Source organism: Coloeus monedula, assembly GCF_965178545.1.
Source record: "Coloeus monedula genome assembly, chromosome: W".
NCBI classification, from domain to species: Eukaryota; Metazoa; Chordata; class Aves; order Passeriformes; family Corvidae; genus Coloeus; species Coloeus monedula.
Window position 1 is genome coordinate 1,453,927 of NC_138821.1, and position 25,332 is coordinate 1,479,258.

The following is a 25,332-nucleotide window of genomic DNA, read 5'->3' on the forward strand; positions in this document are numbered from 1 at the left end:
GGTGTCTTACTGCTCAACCTATCACCTTGAGAGGTGGTGGGTCAACAGGCCAATCATGTCATTTCTCTTTTGCGAACCATGCTATAAAAGGTATGGGTGATTAAATGAGGCTTCGGCCATACGCATCTGACCTGGACTTATGTAGTGATTTTCGCCGTCTCTCTGGGGATAATAGCGACACAAATTTACAGATGACACTAAGTTGGGTGCAAGTATTGATCTGCTGGAGGGTAGAAGGGCTCTGCAGAGAGACCTGGACAGGCTGGATTGATGGGCTGAGACCAACAGTGTAAGGTTCAAGAAGACTAAGTGCTGCATCCTACACTTTGGCCACGACAACCCCATGCAGTGTTCCAGGCTGGGGGCAGAGTGGCTGGAAAGCAGCCCAGCAGAAAAGGACCTGGAGGTGCTGGTCGACAGCCAGCTGAACATAAGCCAGCAGTGATCCCAGGTGGCTGTACTAGTTTGAAAACAAACCAGTGGGAGGCACCAAGTCAGAATAACAATTTAATGGGGAAGTTAAAGAAAAGGAAAGAAAAAAAACTAAAAGAAAACACTGGTTCAAACTGACAGAGTCAAGATACAACCTGAGTCCCTGTTAGGCAGGGTGGTGGTAGCAGTCTGCTAGAATGGTGGCTGCAGTCCTCTGAAGCAGTGATCCTGTAGAAAAGAGGGTCTGCTCTTCCTCAGAAGGTCCAGTGGTGGCTCTGTAGCTCCTGTCCTCTGGAAATCCAGTGGAAAGGCCTTGTCTCTGGTGTTCAGCCTCAGCTTATATCCACGCTGGGATGCTTGGTTCCTCCCTCTGGGTGGAGCATCTCACAATGGGGTAATGAGTCATGAGGCCAGGTGTTGATTGGGCTCATTAACAGATGATAGTCCAGAGGGAGTTATCTATGAGTCATGCGGCAGGACAATGATGGACCATTAACAGCAAGATAGTCTGGGGGGAGGAGGCAAGGAAACACTGCCCCACCTGATTTCAACGGCTGATGGGGATGGTAATAGAATACACTGCAACCCAGGACAGTGGCCAAGAAGGCCAATGGCATCCGGGCTTGTATCAAAAATAGTGTGGCCAGCAGGACTAGGGATGTGATCTTCCCCCTGTACTTGGCACAGGTGAGACCACACCTTCAGTACTGTGTCCAGTTCTGGGCACCTCAATTCAGGAAAGACATTGAGGTACTGGAGTGTGTCCAGAGAAGGGCAACAAGGCTGGTGAAGGGTCTGGAGCGCATGTCCTATGAGGAGCAGCTGAGGGAGCTGGAGTTCTTTAGCCTGGAGGAGGCTCAGGGGGCACCTTATCACTCTCTACAACTACCTGAAAGGAGGGTCTAGCCAGATGGGGTTCAGCCTCTTCTCCCAGGTACCAGTGACAGAATGAGAGGACATAGTTTTCAGCTATGCCAGGAGAGGTTTAGGTCGGATATTAGGAAGAATTTATTCACTGAATGGGTCATTAGATATTGGAATGGGCTGCCCAAGGAGTTGGTGGAGTCACCGGCCCCAGAGGTGTTTAAGGAAAGACTGGACATGTCATTTAGTGCCCTGGTCTAGTTGACAAGGTGGTGTTATAACGCAGCGTTTGGTGCTCGAGGCACCAACTCTGGCATGCCCCAGGTCAGAGTCAGTCCAGCTGTGCTACTTCTGCAGGTCGCAGAAGCAACTTCGGCATCAGGAAAAGAGCTGCTTGCTGGGCTAGCTAGCTGGCTTCTCGGCAGAGGAAACACGGCAGGAACCGATGGGATCGACTCACGTAAGCTTGGAGACAAAGAGAGAGGCTGTTTGGGTCTGGCTTCTAACAGGTTTATTGTTAGAAGTTTGGCAACCCGAACAAGCTCGGAAGGCTGGAATCTGATGTGATGGGAATGATGGGATTGTGATGGGATCCTTCCTTGAGGCTTTTCCCTCAGTTTTATAGGGAATTTGAAAACCTCGGTGAAAGGGGAAAACAACCAATGAGTTACAAGCCAGGGGGAGGATACAATGTAACAAGAACCACTGGGGGAAACCGAGAGGCGGGAGTTATAACAGAGAACCAATGAACAACCAAGTAACCGAGAATTTTCCTAAACCGGGGGAGGTGGCTTGTACCCGGGCACCGCCCAGGGGGTGCAGCTTAGGCTTCTGAGCCGCCCCTCGACCCGCCCTCTGAGTCTGCCTCTTCGGGAAACTCGATCCAGGGGAGGGGCTGGGATTGATTGGCATCACACTGCCCCAGCCCCGCAGTGGGCTGGGTCATACCAAGAGTGTTAGGTCATAGGTGTGACTCAGAGATCTGAGGTCTTTTCCAACCTAATTGATTCTGTGATTCTGTGGTGTATCTAGTGCAGAGAGCCTCACCTCACCTCTGTGTTGTGGTTTGACACTGGCCCAGTGCCAGACACCCACGAGAGCCGCTTGCTCACCCTCTCCTGCCTCAGCTGGGCAGAGGAGGGAAAAGGAAAAAAGTTAATGAAGGCTTCATGAGTGAGATAAGGACTGGGAGAAACACTACAAGGGCAAAACAGGCTCAACTTAAGCTGTGAAGTGAATTTATTACTAACAGAATCAGAGGAGGATAATGAGAAGTAAAATAAGCCCTTAGAACACCTTTCACCCCCCCAGCCCCTCCCTCCTTCCCACCGACAGCACAGGGAGACAGGGCATGGGGGTTTGGTCAGTTCATCACTGAGATTTCCTTCCGCTGCTCTGGGAGAGGAGTCTTCCCCTGTGAGACCGTGGGGTCCCTCCCATGGGAGACAGTTCTCCATGAACCTCTCTGATGTGGGTCCACTCTCACGAGCAGCAGTCCTACTGCACCTGCTGCAACGTGAGTTCCCCTCATGGGCAAACAGTCCTCCCAAAACTGCTGCAACGTGGGTCTCTTTCCATGGGGTGCAGTCCTCCAAGGACAGGCTGCTCCAGCCTGGAATCAAGCACCCTCTCTCTCCACTGGGTCTTCCACTGGAACACAGCCTCCTCCAGGCATCCACCCGCTCTGGCATGGGCACCTACCCCACAGGCTGCAGGTGGATCTCTGCATCCCCTGTGGACCCATGGGATGCAGGGGGACAACCTGCTTCACCATGGTCTTCACCATGGCCTGCAGAGGAACCTCGGCTCTGGTGCCTGGAGCACCTCCTCCCCCTCCTTCTTCACTGACCTTGGTGTTGCCATGTTGTTTTCCCTCACATGTTCTCACCTCCTCCTCTTCTCTGAGTAGAATCCCAAAATCTTGTGACTTTGTTTTGATTTTCTTCTTAAATATGTTATCACAGAGGCATTACCAACCTCCCTCTCATTGGCCCAGTTTTGGCCAGCAGCATGTCCATCTTCAGAGCCATCAGCCATTGGCTCTGCCAGACATGGTGGAAAGCTTCCAGCAGCTTCCTCACAGGAGCCATCTTTGTGGCCCCCCTGCTACCCAAAACCAGGCTGTGCCAAACCAATACACTTTGATCTCAAGCACCAACAGCCTCTGCAAACAGAGCTGGACAGAGTATTTTATACCCCAGCACCATCTCTTTTGCACATGAAAGCCCAAAGGCATAAGCAGTGAAAGAAGAACTGACTCCAATTTAAAAAAATGGAAACCAGCAGTAAATAAAGACCAATTGATCACCCTGTTAGGTGACTTCTGTGTGGCACAGGTTTATAGTTAGCAGTAGAGTTTGTTTTATTAGTTATAATTAAAGGACAAAAAATCCACCAGAAGTGAATTAAGCATTTACACAATTTCTAATGTCTTTGCATTTCTTCAATGCACAATTGTTTTAATATTAATAATAAATATTTTTCTAGTTTTTTTTCTATAAAATAGTCTATGTAGCAAAATGTCGCACAGAACAACAGAACAGCAGCAGGAATACAAAAGTGTGGGTGATTCTTTCACTAGCCTGGGTCATTAAAGGAGATTTTTGTTTGCTTGCTCCTTGTTTTACTCATGCCTTTTACAGTGTCTGTGAGGGAGGACAACTGAACCCCCTATCTACACATGACTTGAAACCACAGCTACAGGGGAGGAGTGTTACAGAGCATCAAGGTAAAAAACATGGACAGGTTTTAAACCTAGGGTAAAACAAAGGCAACAAAGCAGACCAGCACCCTGAAGGGACAGAAAGAAAAAAATTAAGGTACAGTTATTTTGTGTCTTTCTAACCCAAAAGAGAATTGCATCCAAAGCCTTTGTTGTGGGGGGAAGGCTACTGGCTGAGCACATGCATCAAACCCCACTTCTGTCCATACATGGTCGATCACCTGCGCTGACCAAAAGTGGTTATGGCTTAAAGCTTAAAATACTGTCCAAGGTGTTCTAACTTTCTTGTGAGGCCCGAACACTTGATATTCAGGAGCCTTTTCGGAAAGGGCAGTGCATTGTGAGAGTGGCACAGCCATGGCAGAATGGTGATAGGGATGCTTGGCCACCACTGCAGGAGCAGGGCATCAGTTTGGGGCTGACCCCTGTTGGGTGGAGTCGCGGGAGACAAGCACTCAAGGCATGATGTTCAGCAAGTCTCGATTTATTTTTCAAAACTACACTTACTTATAGTACCTTTAATTAGCTCATACATATTGCAAAAGTTGAGCTCCTCATTGGTGGGAGCTATTCCGTGGGATCTGCAAACACGGTGGTCTTATCTTTCTCTTCCATATGGTTTCTGTCTTCTTTCTTATCTGAATGCACATTCTGTTATCTATGCAACTTCTTGCTCAAGGACTCAGTGTCTGCATCTTTACTAAGCCTGCTGTGTTATCATGACCTTTGCTTTTTAGCCATTCTTCAGAAAGACTCTCAACACTTCCCCTGTTTTCTTTTTGCATGATCATAGTCATATTGACTGACTTCAAAATTAAATTTTTTACACATGACATTATACAGCTAAGCATAAGTAAACCAAGCAAAACAATTATTAGCAACAGCATTAAAGATTTAATCACACTTTTCATCCATCCTTCTAAGCCCATCCACTCTGTAAGTCCTTCTAATCCGAAAAATCCGGAGTCTTTTTTTATTTTTTGGGAGTGTTCAATCAAATTCTTAATTTCGGCGTGGATGGACTTAGAATGATCCTCAAGATCCATACAGCACATTCCTTCAAAGTCTTCACAGCCATGGCCGTGGGCTAAGAGTAGAAAATCTATAGCTGCTCTATTCTGAAGCAGGGCGTGTTGGACTGAACTCAGATCTTCTGCAAGTTCAGACAACACTCGGCTGGTACTGTTTGCCTGTTTAACTACCCAACATGCCAGTTTTTCTAAGTGACGATGGGCTCGTGCCGCAGCTGCACCAGGAACAAAAAGGGAGGTAAAAAGCACTTCTGATTTGCTCCATAGCGTGAGGTCATCCTGACATTCAGGTGTTATAGTTTCTGTTAAAGACCTCCGCCATCGTGTTCGGTGTGTAGCATTAGGATGGTGCTGTGGAAGTGCAAGACTCAGTTGGCCAAAGGTACAGGGCCCACCTACAGGCCTGGATGGAATACCTGACCAGGCACGATTCCCACAAATTAGGAAAAACCCTCTGGGTAACTTTCGAGGGAAAAACGTTCCAGGGGCTGCAAGAGATCGATTTCTCACGGTAACGTTGCACCATTCTAAATCCCACTGTGAAGCATTGCCAATAGGATAAATCAAGGTGGGGTTGGATTCATTCAGTCGACAGCCATTAAGGCTGCCCTCTTGGCATAAATCACGTGAACTATTAATATAAATCCAGGCTGTAGCGTTAAGAGAATCAACTAGTTCTATCTCTTGTGGCTCAGGGCCCACCGGGAGTTTATCATCCCAGCTATCATACTCTTGTAGGCCAGCGGTAATATTCATTGTGGATTTTAATGGTCTAATAATTTTGAACTGGTTCTGGGTCTCGATTACGAAGTTACGCCATGTATTATCTGTTAGTGGTACTCCAACTAAGCATGTCAAAAATGGGGTACTGGGTGTGGCTAAGGAGGCACAGAATGTTGTGGTGTTCAATTCACGTGCCAAGGAGACCCAGATATTATCTCTAGGGTCAAACACCTTAGGAGGATAGGAAAGGGGGTGACCCATTACTGAGCCTGCGATTAGCAGCACGATGCTTAAACCGCCGGCAAACATGATCCCACTTTCTTGGGTCAACTTGCCACTGAATGGGGACCCCGATATTTGGTTGGCATGAGGATTGCAAAATTACAGAGTAGCTATCGGCTAAGATCTTTTTTGCTAAATGCTGTACTGACCACGCTAATTCTCTTAGCCGCAGATCTTCAAGATTTTCAACTAATTGCAAACTGTCAATGATATTTTTGCCTGTGAGTTGTACTAATGCTCCTTGAGCCGTCTCACGGTGCCAGTGAAAACTGCAAGACTGACACCAAAACCCTTCTGATAGATGTTGCTGGTGGACCCACCACTGTAAATTACAGCCTCCGCAAAGCAATCTTACCCACGCCTTATGATTATTACAATTACATGCAAAGCAAGCAGATTGGCAAAAGCGTAAAAAGTGTCTCTGCAAATGTGGGAGGAGATAACCCTCTATCTCCTGTTCAGAGTCCACAAGGAAGGTAATGCAAAACCGCTGCTCAACTTCCTGCAGGATCTGTGATATCTTCCTCTGTACCCTTCTTTTCTTCCTCTGTTGTGGGTTGCTCATCAGTGACAACAGGCTTAGTCCATTTGGCCGGAACCCATAGGGGACCTGTCGGAGTGGACACACATAAGTAACCTCTTCCCCAGTACAAGGTTTTTACAGGATCCTGCCAAAGTCCTGTCTTGGGGTCTTTGTAGCGCACCCAAGGCATGGGCGTCGGGGGTTGAGGATAGGTTCCAAGGTGATGGACTCTGCCTGATGCAGCAGGAGACAACGCTTCCGTGGGCGGGAGGTGAGATCAATAGTGAGTAAGGTCAGAGATCCAGTAGAGCCAGGACTTGGCTGACACCTAGGTGCATCACAAACAGGCGGAATGCTTGAAGCCAGATGTGGTAATGGTACTAGTTGTGCTAACTTTTGTCTTGCCGGGATCTTAACGGGAGGATAATCGGTATGTGCTAAAATAAAAATTTCTTTAGCGGAGTCAGCATCAACAAGACCAGTCTCTACTAGGAGTCCTATTGTAATTGCAGATGAACGACTTACAATAAGTCCTCCCATAGCTTGGCCATTAATGTACACAGGTCCGATGACACCAGTGGGAATGCGATGGATTTCTGATGTTAGCAACTCAGTATCTACTGAGGCTGCCAGGTCCAGGCCGAGACTTCCGCTTGTCGCTGGGCGGGGACAGGTAGAGGTGCTGGAGCGGTTACTTGTGTCGTCGCGCGGCCGCTGTTCGCGCTGGGTCGCTAAATTCTTGCGGCTGTACATTCGCAACGAATATGACTGGGTGTCCCACAGCGATAACACTTCATGCGGCCACCTGGAGCTGGGCGGGGACGTGCTGCTGCCGCTTGGAGAGGAGCAAGGGCTGCCATAACCTGATTTTGAGAGCTAATAGCCTGTTCTTTAAGCCCTTCACCTAATTTTGCTAAGGCTTGTGCTAAGAACAGCTGAGAGCCAGTGGGCATGGTAGCAGCCTTTTCTAGGAGCTGCTGGACAGTCCAATCCCCTGGGGTGGAAGTAATGAGGGCACGGGTGGCTTGATTGCCATTTTGTAAAAGGCATTGCTTAAGTAACGGGTCATGCATATGCTCTTGAACCCCAGCTTTTGAGATGGCTTCCATAACTTTGTCAACAAAAGAGCCTAAAGATTCCTCTCTGCCTTGCTTAATGTTCATATACATAGGGATCCCACCTGGGGCTCGGACTTTACCCATAGCTTTCTTAGCAACTGCCATAGCTTCCCGTAGCTTGGCAGGGCCTAGTGCAGCCTGAGCCTCAACCCTCATATGTTGACCCTGTCCTAGAAGTTCATCTACAGTGATATCTGCTAACGGATCTCCCTGGGGTCTAGCGAGATCTGCACTAACAGCTGCCTCCTCCCTCCAGCGAGCCTCAAAAAGCAGTCGCTGATGCGGGGTATACATGAGCTTAGTAATGCCTTTAATGTCAGCAGGAAGAAGGGTAAAAGCGTTAAAAATATAATCAAGCATCTGTTTAACTGGTTCACTGGTGACACCGTAATTCCCCACCGTTGCTCGTAGCTGAGCTAACAGCTTCCAGTCGAGGTTAGTAACTTGCGCAATATTGCCTCCCTGTGGATTAGGAACAAACAGAACAGGGAAAGCCAAGCTTTCCTGGGCAGCCGCTAGCATCTCTGCATCGCCCTTATGCAAACCGTCACGAGCGAGAGCCGCCCACAGCTCTCTATGACCCTTGGCCATGGCCTCCGCGAGGTCAGAATCTGCCCCAGGGACAGGCTCATGGCTTAGGAAAGGGTTTTGCGAACGAGAGCGATCCGGAGGAACAGACGGCTGCGGCGGCGGCGGCTGCTGCGGCTGCCGCGGCTGCTGCGAGGGGGACGGGGGCGGGGACTGCAGGGGAGGATCAGGGGGCGCAGAGGGTGAGTGTGAAGCCGGGCCGGAGGCAAATGCCTCAGGCGGAACCTCGACTGTAGCAAAGGTGGGGGGGTTAGGGGCAGCGGAGTAAAGGGAAGCAGCAGAATCGTAATTACGGTTTTTATCATGGGCTGCCTTAATTTTTTTCTGCTGCCCTTTACTCTGCTTGTACCATTAAAAGTTCATTATAAACAACTCTCTATAGTTTAGCTATCTTTTTAGCTGGCTTATCGTCATCTAAGACAAGATCCCAGAGTTTGTCACTATACGCGCGCCACTGACTTAATTCATGAATGGAGTGGGGGTCAGCGAAAAAACCGTAAGAGCGCGCATGCGTTAAAAGAGCGGGGAGGTCTTTATCAAGATCAATCCCTTTAAAATTACGCTTAAGCAAAAAAGCCTTGAAAAGTTCCTGTGCTGCTTGCCTTTCCATACTTACGTCGGTACCGTTGCTAGCCCCTCCAGGCTTCGGCAGCACGTATCGGCGAGCCCGCCTGTGCGGTCGCTCGGGCGCGGAGGAAATCGCTGCAGTATACGAGACCTCTTTCGCCGTCCGTCTAGCTGCGGGACCCGACCCCAACGCAACTCCCCCATCGCATAAGGCTAGGGCAACTTCTCCTGTTCGGGCGCCAGATGTCGGGTGGAGTCGCGGGAGACAAGCACTCAAGGCATGATGTTCAGCAAGTCTCGATTTATTTTTCAAAACTACACTTACTTATAGTACCTTTAATTAGCTCATACATATTGCAAAAGTTGAGCTCCTCATTGGTGGGAGCTATTCCGTGGGATCTGCAAACACGGTGGTCTTATCTTTCTCTTCCATATGGTTTCTGTCTTCTTTCTTATCTGAATGCACATTCTGTTATCTATGCAACTTCTTGCTCAAGGACTCAGTGTCTGCATCTTTACTAAGCCTGCTGTGTTATCATGACCTTTGCTTTTTAGCCATTCTTCAGAAAGACTCTCAACAGACCCCCTACTCAAGGAACAGGAGAGCTTTGGTGCGGGTCCCAGCTGCACGCTGGATTAAAAAGCTCCAAATTGAGGTGTTGCAGTGGGGATACTGCAACATGCATATATCAAACCAGGAGTCCCGTGGAAAGGAAATATATATGGACAGACAGATTCTTGCTAGCTGTTTCAGAAAGATGTTTATTTCTCCAGCCGCATGGCCGGGGCTCTGCCGAGGAACTGTTCCAGTCCTGACCAAGGGTCCTTTTGCCCGCTCAGGGGAACACAAACCAACCAATGGGGAACAAGGCTGAGCAGGGGCAGGGAAACCCCGTGTCTGTCCCCTCAGGGCCCCTCTCCCAGGGCTACACGGCGGGGGACGAGACCCCAACACCTCACCCATTTTATTTTAATAAAAGGAGAATGAAAACAACTGGATAAACATAACAAGAACAGTTTCAAAACAAAACAAGCCACCCTCCTGAGTCTTTAAATGTTCAAACAGATTCTGTGGAACATCTTAGGGCTGACAGAAGGGAGACAGAACTCTCTGAGCATGCTTTGTGGGGAAACTGAGGCAGGAGAGGGTTTAATTTCTTCCCTCCCCCTTTTCATCCCCCACTCGGCATTGGAAAGGGATTTTTGGGGAAACAATTGGCAAAAGCATGGTTTTGTGAGGGAAACCATGGATAAAAAAACGGATTGGGAATACACTGGGGGTAATAGGACATAGGGTAAAAGGGAAAGGTGGGATTAGGAAAGGGAGACTGTAGGGAGGGCTTACAATGGAGATATTGTCTAACATGACTACGATTTTTTGCATATATACTGCCTTTTACAGGAACACCATCAGGCCCAGTGACCTGCGATGCTTGTAACCCTTTTCTACCTCGTATAATTTTGAATTCCACCACCTCTCCATCTCCCAAGCTTGGGATGCATTTTTCAGGGTTATTCTTTTTAATAGCAGTTCTATGCACGAATATGTCTTGCTGGTTGTCACATCTCGTTATAAAACCATAATTTTGCTTAACATTATACCATTTTACTATCCCTAAGATCTTAGCTACTATGATTTTTTCCTTTTTTCGAGTGGCTGCTGTTTTCTGTCTCACTGCTTCTTTGCTCTCTCTTTCGGTCGCTCCCGTGTTGGAATTGTCGGAGCTGCTGGGGCTTGCGCGCTCTTCCTGGGGTCGCATTCGGGGCTGAGCGGGCCGGGCCGGGCCGCGCCGCTCAGTTCTCCGTGCGTTGCCTCCTCTGGTGGCAGCTTCGCTGCCGCTGCCAGGCGCTGTACCCATGTCTCGGCCGGGCCCCCGAGCGACGACTCCCCCGCGCCCTGCTCCAGCGCGTGTTTCGGTTCGGTGCAGCTCCGCTCCACTGCCACCGCCACCAGCTGCCGCCCACACGCCACCCCTCTCGGTCGGGCGTTCCTGGGGCTCGCTCCACCACGCGCTGCGCGGGACCGGGCGGGCACCGCCGGGTCCCGCCACGCCTCGCTCTGCTGCCGACACTGCGGCTCGCTTGGCTCCGCCCGCACGCGGGAACTGCCTCGCTGCTGCTCGCAGAGGGCTCGGTGCACGTGGCCTGGGTCGCACGGTCCCTGCGCCAGGCTTCCCTTCGCCAAGACACAGCTGACATTGCTCAACAGTCTCGGTAATTAAATAATATTCACGAAAATATTCTTCCATTGGCATATATTTTGACTCCAATATTAACTGTATCCAAACGGTTTTCCAAAAGCCCTTGGTAAGAATTAAATCCCAAGAAACATAGAGAAAGTTCTTAAACAACCATGCCAGGAAGTGTTTCAGTTCTTTTTGAGCTTGAATCAAGCTAAAATTTACAAATCGTTGTTCAAGAATCATTTTAAGTTTAAGATAAATGTCCATATGCGGCTCTGAAAGCCAAGAGTCTTCCCACGGTTCCTCCATAGTTTAGATATGGAATAGCAAAGCAAAACCAAGAAGAGGAATCCAAAGTTTCCAGGGTTTACTCACACAAATCAGTCTCTTAGGCATCGGGGATCATTCTGTTCTCAATTCGCCACCATTATGTTGCAGTGGGGATACTGCAACATGCATATATCAAACCAGGAGTCCCGTGGAAAGGAAATATATATGGACAGACAGATTCTTGATAGCTGTTTCAGAGATGTTTATTTCTCCAGCCGCATGGCCAGGGCTCTGCCCAGGAACTGTTACAGTCCTGACCAAGGGTCCTTTTGCCCGCGCAGGGGAACACAAACCAACCAATGGGGAACAAGGCTGAGCAGGGGCAGGGAAACCCCGTGTCTGTCCCCTCAGGGCCCCTCTCCCAGGGCTACACGGCGGGGGAGGAGACCCCAACACTGAGGTTTCCCCATTAACAGGGGGCATGAAATCAACTGATCAAGAAGATCAGTGTTGAAGGCTTCTGCTCCATGCATGTTTCACAAATAGATTATAGCAAATGCTCATGGCAGGCATTGCAAAGGGATGCTGAATTCATGTGTCCATCCCAGCCCCTCTCAGCTAGACCAGGGGTCATAGAATCTGTCCTAGGTTGCAATATAAGATGTAACCAAAAGTATGTATTGCATCTCCATCTGTTAAAACCAGGTGGAGCAGTGTTCTTTATCTCTTCCATGACACATCCCTGATAACTCTCTCCAGAGGGATATCTTCTGTTAATGGGCCATCTAGCCTCACTGCATAAAATTACATCATCCCATTGTGAGATGCTCCGCCCAGGGGGAGGAACCAAACATTCCTACCTGGATATAATCTGAGGTTCAGATCACCACAAGCAGCCCTTACCTACTGGATTCCTAGAGGAAAAGAGCTACATAACCACCACTGGACCTTCAGAGGAAGACCAGACCCTTCTACAGGATCATTGCTTCAACAGAACCATATCTATCACTTCAAAGAGGACTGCAGCCACCCCTTAATTGGACTGCTACCACTGATGCCATGATGATTTTTTGCCTTTTCTTTTATACCCCTTTTATACCTTTTTATACTTCTGTATTCTTAGTGGGTTTTTTGCCTACATTCTTACACTTGTTTGTCAAGCTAGGAGACTAAACATCTTAGAAGCTTTGTAGTTAGGGATCAGAATGCCCCAGACACCAAGGTCCTCTCCAGAACACATTTTGTAAACTAAGATAGAACCATCCAGGGGAAGGTTCCTTGGGAAGGGGGGCTCACTCGAGCCTCTCATTGGGGAATCTTTGATAGATATGCTAATTAGTAAGACCTATAATGTTATACTTGATCTACTGTGTAGGCGCATTGCGGTGTGCATTTGACCTGGACGTAGTGCACCTAAGGATCCTTAAAATAAATACAGAGGTAAATTCCCTTTTTCCCTTCTAACTGTATTTGATTCTTGATTTTAAGACCAGGAAAAGGCGTCACCACCACCCTCCCTGACAGGGTGTCAGGTCGTATACTGACTCTGTCAGTTTAAGCCAGTGTTTCTGTACTCTTGCCTTGTTTTATATATTAGTACAGAACCGTTATTCCTATTTCTCATATCTTTGCCTGAAAGCCCCTTAATTTAAAAATTATAATAATTCAGAGGGAAGGGGGTTACATTTTCCATTCAAAGAGAGGCTCCTGCCTTCCTTAGCAGACACCTGTCTTTCAAACCAAGACAGAATCATAGACCGGCTTGAGTTGGAAGGGACCTTTAAGGTCATCTAGTTGCAACCCGCATGGGCAGGAACACTTTCCAGTAAATCAAGTTGCTCAGAGCCCCATCCAACCTGGCCTTGAACACTTCCAGGGATGGGGCATCCACAGCTTCTCTGGGCAACCTATGCGAGTGCCTCACTACTGTTGGAGTGAAAGCTCCTCTGGACTCAGGCCAGAGGAAAGCTAAAACATAGGGGTTGAATTAAAACCTTTGGATAAGCTGAGATACATGAAGTCACACAAAAGTGAAATAGAAATATAGATTTTTTACTTTTAGTAGAAATATATGCTAAGTGCCTTAAACATTAAAAAGCTGCAGCAGAGACCTTAAACACAGTTCTTGCTGCAGCAGTGTTACCTTTTCATAGAATTCTTTACTTTAGACCAAATTTTGATAGAACTATACGGTTCACATTTTTTAGTGTTCACATAAACAATAAGTGTTGCTGCCTGTTCTGAGCTTCCCCTCCCCCTCCTCAAGACACTTGCCTCTGCCATGTGCTCTGAGCTCCTTTGTTCTAAGCACGGGCAAAACCAAATGTAACTCAAACTCTTTAGCAGTGTCTGATTGGCCGGTCACCCTGGGTCCGCCCCCAGTCCTCCCCTTTCCCCTTCTCCGAATAAAAGAGACGATCAAGGGAGGCCCTGCCTCTTTTGGCTCTGCTACCCTTTCTGTGAAGATCTCTTGTCGTCTGTTTCTTTTGAAAGCTTCTAACTGTGGGAAATTGAGTGAGCAGAGAGCTATATTTCTCCCTCTTTGCTTCTGCTGATGGTATTTGCTTTGCAGCTAATACAGTTACTGATTTTAGAGCTACTAAAGTGCTAGATCTCCTGTGCTACCTCTCAAGGCTGCTCAAGGCTTTCTAAGGCATTGAACTACAAGTGCTAGCCGGTAAAAAGCTGAAAAGATACCTCCTCATTTGGCGCACAACGTGCTATCTCTGAACCCCAATTCAGAGAGACTTTTCGGGTGTCCCAGCAGATGTGTGTCTGCTGGAGTTAGCTCTGCACGTCCTGCTGTGACAGCTCTGTGTAGGGAGCTGTTACTTTTTGTGTAACAGAGAGCCCAGAGTCTCAGGCTTTACCCTCCCCCACACCACGTGGCGAGGGAACGGCTGGTAAGTAGAAGACCCTTTTTGCTTGTTTTTTCTCTCCGGACCTGCTTTCCTGTGATAAATCCAGAATTCTGGTGAGTATTTCCCTGCTGGTTTATGGGCTCCTGTCTTAAGCTGGTGCCGGTGCAAACTTTCTCTCTTTTTTTTTTTCTCTCCTCCTTTTTGCGATTAGGGGTTGAGATTTGTGGTGTTGCTTTCATAATGGGATCTGAGGTTTCTGCACACCATAGAGAAATATACTACCAAGTTCAAAGCTACCTTTCTTTAACTGGGCATAAACACCCTAAAAATATAGTTCAATCTTTTGTACGATGGCTTTTTTGGTACTTTCCTAATCTGACTTCCGAGGACATAAGATCTCCTGAATTTTGGGATAAGGTGGGGACAAAACTCTCCTCTCTTAGGCGTGCAGGAGACGAAACAGTTTCAAAATTCTTTCCTCTCCTGTTACTAAGTTATACTTTGCCGGAGAAAAAAGCAGTACATGAAAAGGCACTGCAAAAACCCCCTGTTTATTCCCTTATACCCTCTTCCAACCCCTGTGTCTCTGACCCCTCTTCCCCTATGCTGGAAAACATGGCTAGAGCAGACTGCTTTTTAGCACAGGAGAGCTATCGTCCTCCTGGCTCACCCGTGTTTCCTCAGCACCCTGCCTTGGACGGGAATCCGGAGCCTGTCCCAGGACCTTTCCAACCCCTCTTCTCCACTCCTTTGTCCCCAGTTTCTAGCCCTCATGTTTTAAGAGCGTGTAAAAACCCCTTCTCCCCTGATCTCTTTGTTCCCAGGGACAGCCATTGCCATGTGCATGCAGCCCGGGAAAAACCCCCTCCCACCAACCCCTTTTCTCCGAGTTTGTTTGTCTCCAATAATGGCGGACGCAATGTTTCTTCATCTCCAAACTACACCTCCCACAATCCCTTTCTCCCCCACCCCACAAATCCCTTCTTTTCCCCATCCCCTCCCACTCCCGCGTCACAACCTGACCCTGGCCCCAACCCCACCTGCACAGCGTCGTGTTTCACCTCTCCCTCTGTTCCCGCCCATGATACAAGTACCCCCCTGCCTCCCACAACCGTGCTCCCAACCCCTCGCCTCCTCCGGCCGTGTCCCCGCCTCCACTCCCCGCCCCTGCCCCTACACTCCCTGCCCCTGCTTCCCATTGTCCAGCCCCAGGTTCCCACAATCCTGTGACTACCTCTCTAAATCCGGGAACCCAGGGCTACCAGGAAGTAACTCCAACTGCTTCTACTACACTCTCTCGTACTAGCAATGGAGCAAACCCTGACTGGAAACCCTTTCCTTATTCTAATATTAAGGATTTGTGCAAGGCAATTAAGGAGTTTGGAATGCATAGTAATTATATTAAGAGCCTTTTAAGTGCTGCTTTTGCAACTCACTTACTTGTACCTCATGATTTAGTTACATTAATGCAAACTCTTCTCACACCTGGTGATTTTGTGATGTGGAAAAAGCAATGGAAAATAATTTTATCTGATTTATTGAAAATTTTGTGGCAAACTCCAGATAATTATCTGGATTTTGAAAACAATTATATCACATTAGACCTTTTATCTGGTGACAATAATATGGCAAATCCTCAAAACCAAGCAATGCTTATTCCTTGTCCAGTTCTTATTGAAATAACACGTGCTGCTGAAAAGGCCTTAACATTACTACCATCTCATACTCCTGAATCTCATTATACCACCATCAAGCAATTGCCAAATGAAAATATTATTCACTTTTATAACTGTTTGCGTGAAGCAATCTTTTCCCAGGTCCCTAATCCTGACCTCCAACAAGCGCTCCTACTCGAACTTCTCCAAGTCAATACGAATGATGCTTGCAAACAAGTCATCCTCACTCTCCCTTTGCATCCCCCTCCAACTGCTGAATCCATCCTTGAAGTTTGTACAAAGAAGGTGCAGCTGAACACAGCTGTTCCCTTTTTGAAAAAAGTGAGGATGGTTGGGGAGGTTGTGGAGAATGCTACGGGTACAGGGGAAACTCAATCGCGAGGTAACTTTATATGCTATCGTTGTCAGAAAAAGGGACATGTAGCTCGCAATTGCAGAACAATTATAATTGCTGATAAAAACTCTTCAAAGACTGTTTCCCCAGGTCAACGGCAGGGAAACTAGCGACTCAACATGTCCTAACAGCTCCGCGTTCAGACATAAATAGGGCTGCAGACAAAGCAACTTGGACTTCTGGACTCAGGTTTAAGGTAACCTGTGATGAAACACACCATTTCAACAACAACAAACAGACTGTAATACCCATCTCATTCCAGAATGTGGACCACATGCCAGACTTTACATACCTTTTTGTTATTGGGGACATTCGGGAAACACCTGCTGGGATAGAGGTTACACCCACACTCATGAAAGTGGATCAGAACGGCTGTTCTAACCTAACTGTACAATGTATATATCCACCGTACTTTATGCCAAAGGGTCAAGTCATTGCACAGGCCATTCCACTGCCCAAATACCTGCCCACAGATGGTCATATCCCAGCCATCTGTTGGACTGAAGTTTTGGGAAACGATAAACTTGCAATAGAATGTAAGCTCCATCACAAATCACATAAAATCAGTATCATGGGAATGATAGACACAGGTGCTGATGTATCTGTCATTCCATTTGATAAGTGGCCTGCGCAATGGGAATTGCAATCTCAGGGCATCATACAAGGGACTGGAGGTACCCAAATTGCAAAGCAATCCAAAAACACCATTCAAATTGAAGGTCCTGAAGGACAAATAGCAACACTTTGTCCATTTGTCCTAGACACCAAATTCACCCTGTGGGGAAGGGATGCCATGTCTCAGTGGGGAACAAAAATTGATATCACCCCTAGACATCAAAATTTCCCCTTGCGGCTGCTGGAGCAGAGTGCCATCCACAAAAATTAACTTGGAAAAGAGATGTATCAGTGTGGGTTAACCAGTGGTCGCTAAAAGAAGAAAACTTAGAGGCACTCAAAACATTAGTAGCTGAACAATGGGCTAAAGGAAATATAGTTCCAACTAACAGCCCATGGAACACACCCGTGTTTGTAATACAAAAACCGGGAAAGAACGAATATAGGCCCCTCCAAGATCTTAGAGAAATTAATAAGGTTATTGAAGACATGGGACCCCTTCAACCAGGTATGCCATCACCTTCAATGCTCCCACAACATTGGCATTTACTGTTCTTGACATTAAAGATTGTTTCTTTCATATTCTACTGCACCCTGCAGATGCCCCTCGATTTGCATTTTCTGTGCCCTCTATTAATCGTGAAACTCGCATGGAACGTTATCATTGGCTTGTGCTTCCCCAAGGTATGAAAAATTCCCCAACTCTCTGCCAAGAGTATATTGCTAAAATTCTATCTCCCATCCGTGCCAAAGCAGAGAAAGCCATCATCCTACATTACATGAATGATGTGCTGGTGTGTGCTCCCAATAATCAGTATCTCGAGCAGACCCTTAACATGGTGATTGAGGCCCTAGAGGCCAAGGGCTTTGAATTACAACCTGAAAAAATGCAGAGAACAAGCCCTTGGAAATACCTCAGACTCAAAATCACAGAAACCTCTATCACCCCAACACCCGTCACCATTAATAATAACCCAAAAACATTAGAAGAAGTGCAACAGATCTGTGGGACACTGAAGTATTTAAGGTCCTGGTTCGGACTCACCACAGAGGATGTAGCTCCTCTTGCAAACCTGTTAAAAGGGGAAGGCGGTCCAGCATCCCCTAGATCCCTGACAGAAGAGGCAAGGCAGTCTCTCAAAAAGATACAAGAGATCATTTCCACCAGACAAGCACACAGGTATCAGCCCTCCCTACCCTTTAAGCTCGTCATTCTAGGGAAGGTACCACGCTTTCATGGCCTCATATTTCAGTGGGACAAAGAGCAGAAGGAACCCCTCATCATAATTGAATGGGTATTCCTTCCACTCCGACCTCCTAAAACCATCACACAGCCACGAGAACTAATGGCAAGAATTATCATGAAGGGTAGAGCAAGGCTCCGCACCCTGGCAGGATGTGACTTTGCATGCATCTACTTACCTGTAGCAACATACACATTAGATCACCTACTTCAAAATAATATAAATTTACAATTTGCATTAGATAGTTACTCAGGCCAAATCTCCAATCATTACCCAAAACGTGACATGTTTAATCTGCCATTCTCTTTCATCCCTCGAGAGATTCAAAGTAGAAAACCCCTCGATGCGATTACCCTTTTTACCCGTGCTTCAGGAAAAAGTAAAAAGTTTGTGGTCACATGGAAAAACCCAAAAACGCAAAAGTGGGAATCTGACATCAAGGTAATCCAGGGAACACCACAAGTAACTGAACAAGCAGCCATCGTTAGAGCATTTGAGAGGTTCAAAGAACCCTTTAATTTAGTCACAGACTCAGCATATGTAACTGGAATAACAGAGATGAGCATGCTCTCCTAAAAGAAATCGCAAACAAAAAAATTTATGATTTGCTCTCAAAATTAATTTATCTGGTTTCCCACCGAGATCATCCCTATTTTGTCATGAATGTGAGGTCACATACAAACCTGCCAGGATTTATTGCAGAGGGTAATCATAGAGCTGATGCTCTGGCTATGCCAGCAGTCATAGTTCTATCAGCCGACTTACCAAAGCTCCCCCAAGTTTTTGAACAAGCAAAATTGAGCCATGCCATGTACCATCAAAATATTCCTGCTCTTATCCGCATGTTCCATCTGTCGCGGACACAGGCAAAAGCAATAGTGGCAACATGTCCCAACTGCCAGAAGCTACAGCTTCCATCACTGGGCATGGGGGTCAATCCCAGAGGCATTAATAGCGGTGAAGTGTGGCAGATGGATGTCACACATTTCCCTGAATTTGGGAGATTAAAATATGTTCACGTTTCTACTGATACCTTCTCTGGTGCTATGTATGCCTCTGCACATGCAGGTGAGAAAGCTAAGGATGTTGAAAAACATCTTGTCCAAGCTTTTGCTGTGCTCGGTATACCTGAAGAGATAAAAACTGATAATGGACCTGCCTACACCTCTCAGGAGTTTAAAAACTTTCGTCAGCAGTGGGGGTTTCGACATGTTACAGGTATTCCTCACTCCCCAACTGGACAAGGCATTGTTGAACGTGCCCATCAAACCCTCAAGCGAATGCTGCTACAACAGTCAGGGACCACCAAACTCAACTCACCTGTCCTCAGACTCAGCAAAGCACTGTTTACCATAAACTTCCTGAATGGCACCTTTGAGGATCCAAACCCTCCCATCCATCGTCACTTCCAGAACACCGGGAGACAGAAACTGAAGGAAAATCCAGAAGTCCTGATCCGGGACCCAGAGACTCAAACACTCCAAGGTCCATACAAACTTGTAACTTGGGGACATGGGTATGCCAGTGTATCTACCCCTCAAGGACTGAGATGGATCACAGGGAAATGGGTAAAACCTTATGTCACTTCCTCAAAAGTTAAGGAGGTTAAAACTGCCTCCTGGAGGAAACACCGTAAAAAGGATCCTGATTTTGCACCCTCATGTAAACCCCCTACTGCAGATTTTGATGTTAATCCCTTAAGTTAAGTTGCACTGTTTTGCACTAGCATTTTGCACTGTATTTTTTAAATCTTCGTCCTGATACCCCATACCATAGATGTCCTGACTAACCCCCTGAGTTTTGACTGGGGAACTAGTTTAAAGGCATCCTAGGTACTGCGGAGTTGTAGGGATGGTGAATTTCAATTATGTTTTGCACTGTTGTTTTGTTACTGTTCTATGCACTTTAAGTTACTAAGAGTTACAACCCAGCTTTAAAGAAAAGAAAATAGGGAATTGTTGCTGCCTGTTCTGAGCTTCCCCTCCCCCTCCTCAAGACACTTGCCTCTGCCATGTGCTCTGAGCTCCTTTGGTCTAAGCGCTGGCAAAACCAAATGTAACTCAAACTCTTTAGCAGTGTCTGATTGGCCGGTCACCCTGGGTCCGCCCCCAGTCCTCCCCTTTCCCCTTCTCCGAATAAAAGAGACGATCAAGGGAGGCCCCGCCTCTTTTGGCTCTGCTACCCTTTCTGTGAAGATCTCTTGTCGTCTGTTTCTTTTGAAAGCTTCTAAATGCAGGAAATTGAGTGAGCAGAGAGCTGTATTTCTCCCTCTTCGCTTTTGCTGGTGGTATTTGTTTTGCAGCTAATACAGTTACCGATTTTAGAGCTACTAAAGTGCTAGATTACCTGTGCTACCTCTCTGGGTTGCTGGAGGCTTTTTAAGGCATTGAACTACAAGCGCTAGCCAGTAAAAAGCTGAAAAGATACCTCCTCAAATAAGAGTTGATAGAAACTATATACACATGTCTGTGTAATACCTATGTAACACTTGTGTAAGACTTACGATTGTTAGAATTAGACCAGGAAAGTTTAAGAAAAGGAAAACTAGAATCGTGTGTTAATCTTATTGGTCAATTAACAAATATAATTCACACTTCTGTAAGAAAAATATAGAGCATATAGAAGAAACTTGAATTAGAAGAAGAAGCTGTTTTATGCCTGCTGTTTGCTGTTGCTGCTTGGCCTTATCATGTAACCCCCTTGAACTCTGCCTTCAAGAAAGCTATAAGACTATGAAATAAAGAACTTATCAGAACAGCAGTCTCCTCTGCTCTCTTACCCTGGTCTGAGAAGGAAGAGTATCCCATCCAAGCTCAACAACTACCTTCTGAGTAAAGAGCCTAACTCCTAGAAACTGCAAGGAATACCTCAGTTTTTTTGCTTCCAAGCACAGGCTCAGTATGTTGCCTTAGGTTTTAACTTTTATATTTTTCAAATCCTGTACTGTCTAGTGTGTAACTCTGAAGATTCTTGTGGCCTGTTAGCTACTGTTCTCTCATGCTGGTTAGACATAACAAAGCCTCTCTAGGTTTGCACTTCAAGGACATCTTCTTGTCCCAGGCCCCAAAATGTGTAAACTAAAGCCTCTAAAGGGGGGGCAAACTTGGGGTAATTACATCATTAACTGAGGTTATAATTGGACAATAAACCCTGATATGCAAATGGAGCAAACTTATGGACGCCGAACCGTGCCGTAAATCAAATCCCTTCTGCTGGGAGTGAATATTTTAAAGTCCTTGCAAGGAGTTTCAAATAATAAACCCAGACTTTTCCTGGAGTTTCAGTGCTGCCAGATAGTTGTTTATTAAGTCTTATCAGAGGAACAGAGCCACTAGCGTGACCCAGACATAACATAGAGCACAGAAAGCAGGAGAAAAGTCCAATTATCAAGATTTACACAGCCTTTTAAAGATAATTTAACCAATGGTTACTAGAAATGAATATCACTTTTACTTTCCTACCAATTATTCAGTAACACAGCCAGGAACTGCGGAATTCTTTGTCCAATCATCCCAAATTACTTTTACTGCAGAATATGGAGTAGTAGAAGAAGAAGAAGAAGAAGGTTTGGAGAACAACAGCAATCCTCCATTTTGATGTTTTTTGCTCTTATCTATTTACTACAAAGAGAAGCCCAAAACCTCTAAATTTTTCCCCCCCATGACAATCTTACATAGTAGTCTATCACCTAATTCACACCACTGTATTTTCTAGTTCTTGTCTGATTGTAGGAAGTTTTTTCCAATGTTGGAGGTCAAAACAGTATTGTTCAGGGGGGTAAAAACCCTTGAAAACAGTCAGAGAAATATTCTAGGCACTCTGGGTTCGTACATCTCCCCCTCCTGTTTGAACCAAAAACACTTCCTTGACAGCTTTGTCTGTGGCTCATCTAGCACAGTGAAGTATACATGGCACAAATACTAAAAGAATTACAACAGTTAAAACATACAAACCTATCTTCAAAATTTTTCTCCATAAGGGTGTAAGGTCAAACCAATTGAACAAATCGTTCAAAAAAGATCCACTTTCCTCTCCAAGTTTAGTTATCCTATACTCTAATTGCTGTGGGAAATGAGACAACTCTTAAAAAGATTAATTTATTGAAAACAGAAAAAATTGAAAAATTACAGAAATCAGAAAAATATAAAAATTTGGGATCCTATGGCTCGGTAGATGGTATGCCCCAGGAGCGCAGGGATTTGAGATCTTCTGGCTGAGACAGCACTAGACCTCAGGTAGAGAAAAAAACTTGCAGTGCTGGGTTGACTTAAAAAAATTACTAAAAGCCCCTTAAAAGGGGTAAGGCTTTTAATGCCCAGCACCGATGTCTCCCACAGCTAGTCTGGAGAGAGCAAGAGGGGAAGAGAGAAGAGAAAAAGAAGAGAGAAAGAAGAGAGGACCCGCCTCTCGGCTTCGTCCTTTTTATAGTTTTTGCTCCGCCCCCAGTCCGCCCACAGCCCGCCCCTTCGGTTCAAGGCGATTGGTGCTTTCCCTTTGATGGATCATCTCTGTCCACCAATGGCTCATCGTTGTCAAGGGGGGTGGTATCAGTTAGAGATAAGGGAAAACAATACCTTCATTAAAATTCAGGTATTCAGGTTGCCATGGAACTTGCCTGCAGAGTAATGGCTCTGTAGCTAGAAATAGCTGCTGGCTATTAAGACTGGGTGGGGGGGGGGTTTGGCCTTGGAATCAAAATGCAAGTGAAACACCTACAAAAAGTATTAAAATACATCCAACACACCTCAGAACACTTGTAAAAGTATACAGTAAACACAGGAAAGGTAACTCTTATGGTGTACCAGTGGTTTGTAGCTTGAAAAGGGGCAAGTTTGTGATTTTTAACTGGGAAAATTTTAAATGGGAAGGGTGCAACTCTATTAATAAATTTTAAACAAATAGGAACACTGATAATGGAACTGGATTTTTGTACCTGGGCTGATGGGTTAATTGTAACATTCAATTTAAAAATAATTAACTCAAACTTAATATGCAAAGACCAAGCACAAATAGGGATTTCATGTATGACATTGCCATATACCTACATGGATGGATGTTCCAGTTTGGCCAAATTAAGAAATATATCCTCTGAGGGAAGGCACAACCACCCCTCCCCCACGAGGTTCGGGAAAAAAAAAATTTTCCCTGAAGGAAAGTGGAGGAGATAAAGCTATTTATTTAACAAACACACGGGAAAAGGAAAATAATGTTAAATAATAAAATCTTTCGCTGCGGAGGAAAAACCTGGGAAAAAGTGTTAGAGTCCTCCCTTTGGTCTCCTCGGAGCTGGGGCTTGGCCCAGGGCCAGGCCCTCTGTGCTCGGTGGAAAGTCCTCCTGATGTGTTCTAATACTGAAGCAGTCCAGTAGAAAAGGGAGAAAATCTGAAATTCCAGGGAAGGGAAGGAAAAAAGTTCAACTCTCAGTCTCTCTCCGGAGAAAAAGAAGCTGAACTCCTGGCCAAAATCTGACTGGAAAGCTGCAAGCCGGGTGCCTCCTCGCTCCCCTGCCGCAGCTGGAAAAAACCCGCTATCTCTATGTGACCTTGAACAAGCTGCAAAGTGCTTTGAAAAAGTTTTGCTCAGTTTTTTCTTCCCCATCTCAGGCTCAGTTTAGAGGCATAGAAAGGCACAAAGTTAATTTCTGGGCATAGGGCAGCAATATGGGATGCACATCATAAAGTCACCCCAAGACAACCAGACACCTTCTGCCAAAGGCTTCAGAACAGACCATGGCTCCTGGCTGCAGAGTAGAGGACATTCTTCACTTCTGGTCCTGTCCTGACTGGGCCAAGGGCTACTGCATGAGCGATTTCCAGCTTGATTTGGGCAAAAGCTTGTTGCTGTTGGAGCCCCAGCGGAAATCATTCTTCTTGGGGGTAACCAGGAAAAGAGGACTCACAGTCCAGCTATACTCAGGAATATGCATCCTCCAACAACCTATGGCACCTAGGAAAGCTTGCGTCTCCTTCTTGTTGGTTGGTGGAGACACTGCTGTGATCTTATTGATGACCTCAGTGGGAATCTGACGCCGTCCATCCTGCCACTTGACTCCCAGGAACTGGATCTCTTGAGCAGGTCCCTTGACCTTGCTCTTATTGATGGCAAAACCGACTTCCAGGAGAATTTGGATGATTTTCTCTCCTTTCTCAAACACTTCTGTTGCGGTGTTCCCCCACACAATGATGTCATCAATGTACTGCAGATCTTCTGGAGCCTCACCCTTCTCTAGTGCAGTCTGGATCAGTCCATGGCAGATCGTAGGGTTGTGCTTCCACCCCTGGGGCAGTCGATTCCAGGTATACTGCATGCCCCTCCAGGTGAAGGCAAACTGAGGCCTGCACTCTGCTGCTAGAGGAATGGAGAAAAATGCATTAGCAATGTCAGTAGTGGCATACCACTTTGCTGCTTTGGACTCCAGCTCATACAGGCGCTCCAACATGTCTGGCACAGCAGTGCTCAATGGTGGAGTCACTTCATTCAAGCCACAATAGTCCACAGTCAATCTCCATTCTCCTTCCGATTTGTGCACAGGTTTCCCTTCCCTTTAAATTTGATAGGTTATCTTTTGAGAATGTTCAGTATTCCCTGGATGTTAGAGACCACCCTCCTGGTATTTAATCTGGTAATCTTCCTCTATGTGGTTCGCAGCTTGTCTAGAATGAGAGCTCAGATTTCCAGGGTGACTAATGAGACACCTGACCCAGAGGTGGAACATCCTGAGTGGTGTGGGGAATGGGAGGATATGGGCCAAATCTTGAATAAATACTCTGACCCAATGGTTTGCAATTTCCCCCCTGAACAAGCTCAGAAACCAGCTGAGGTGGCGAAATATCTGAAAGAGAAATACAATGACAATTCTAATAAGAACAGGCTCATTGCAATATGTTGGGCTCCGGCATATGCCTATCGCACACTGCAGCAGGTAAAGGTAGAGAAGCAGGAAGATCAATCAGCAAAGCCTGGAAACAACCCAGTCACTCAGACTGCAGCCACACCAGACAGCAAGCCCAAACCAGATGGAGAGTCTAAGCCACTGACAGTGGCTCCTGTCATGAGAAAAAAGCACACAACCAAAACTGATCGCCCAGTGAAAGATGAGGACAATGCAGGGGAAGGAACCTCAAGAGATGCAGGGGAAGGAACCTCAAAACCACCAAATGACTCAGGCACAGAAACCATTACTGAGTCCATGTCCACAAAGGACCTTCACAGACTAAGAAAGGATTACCCCCGACTGTT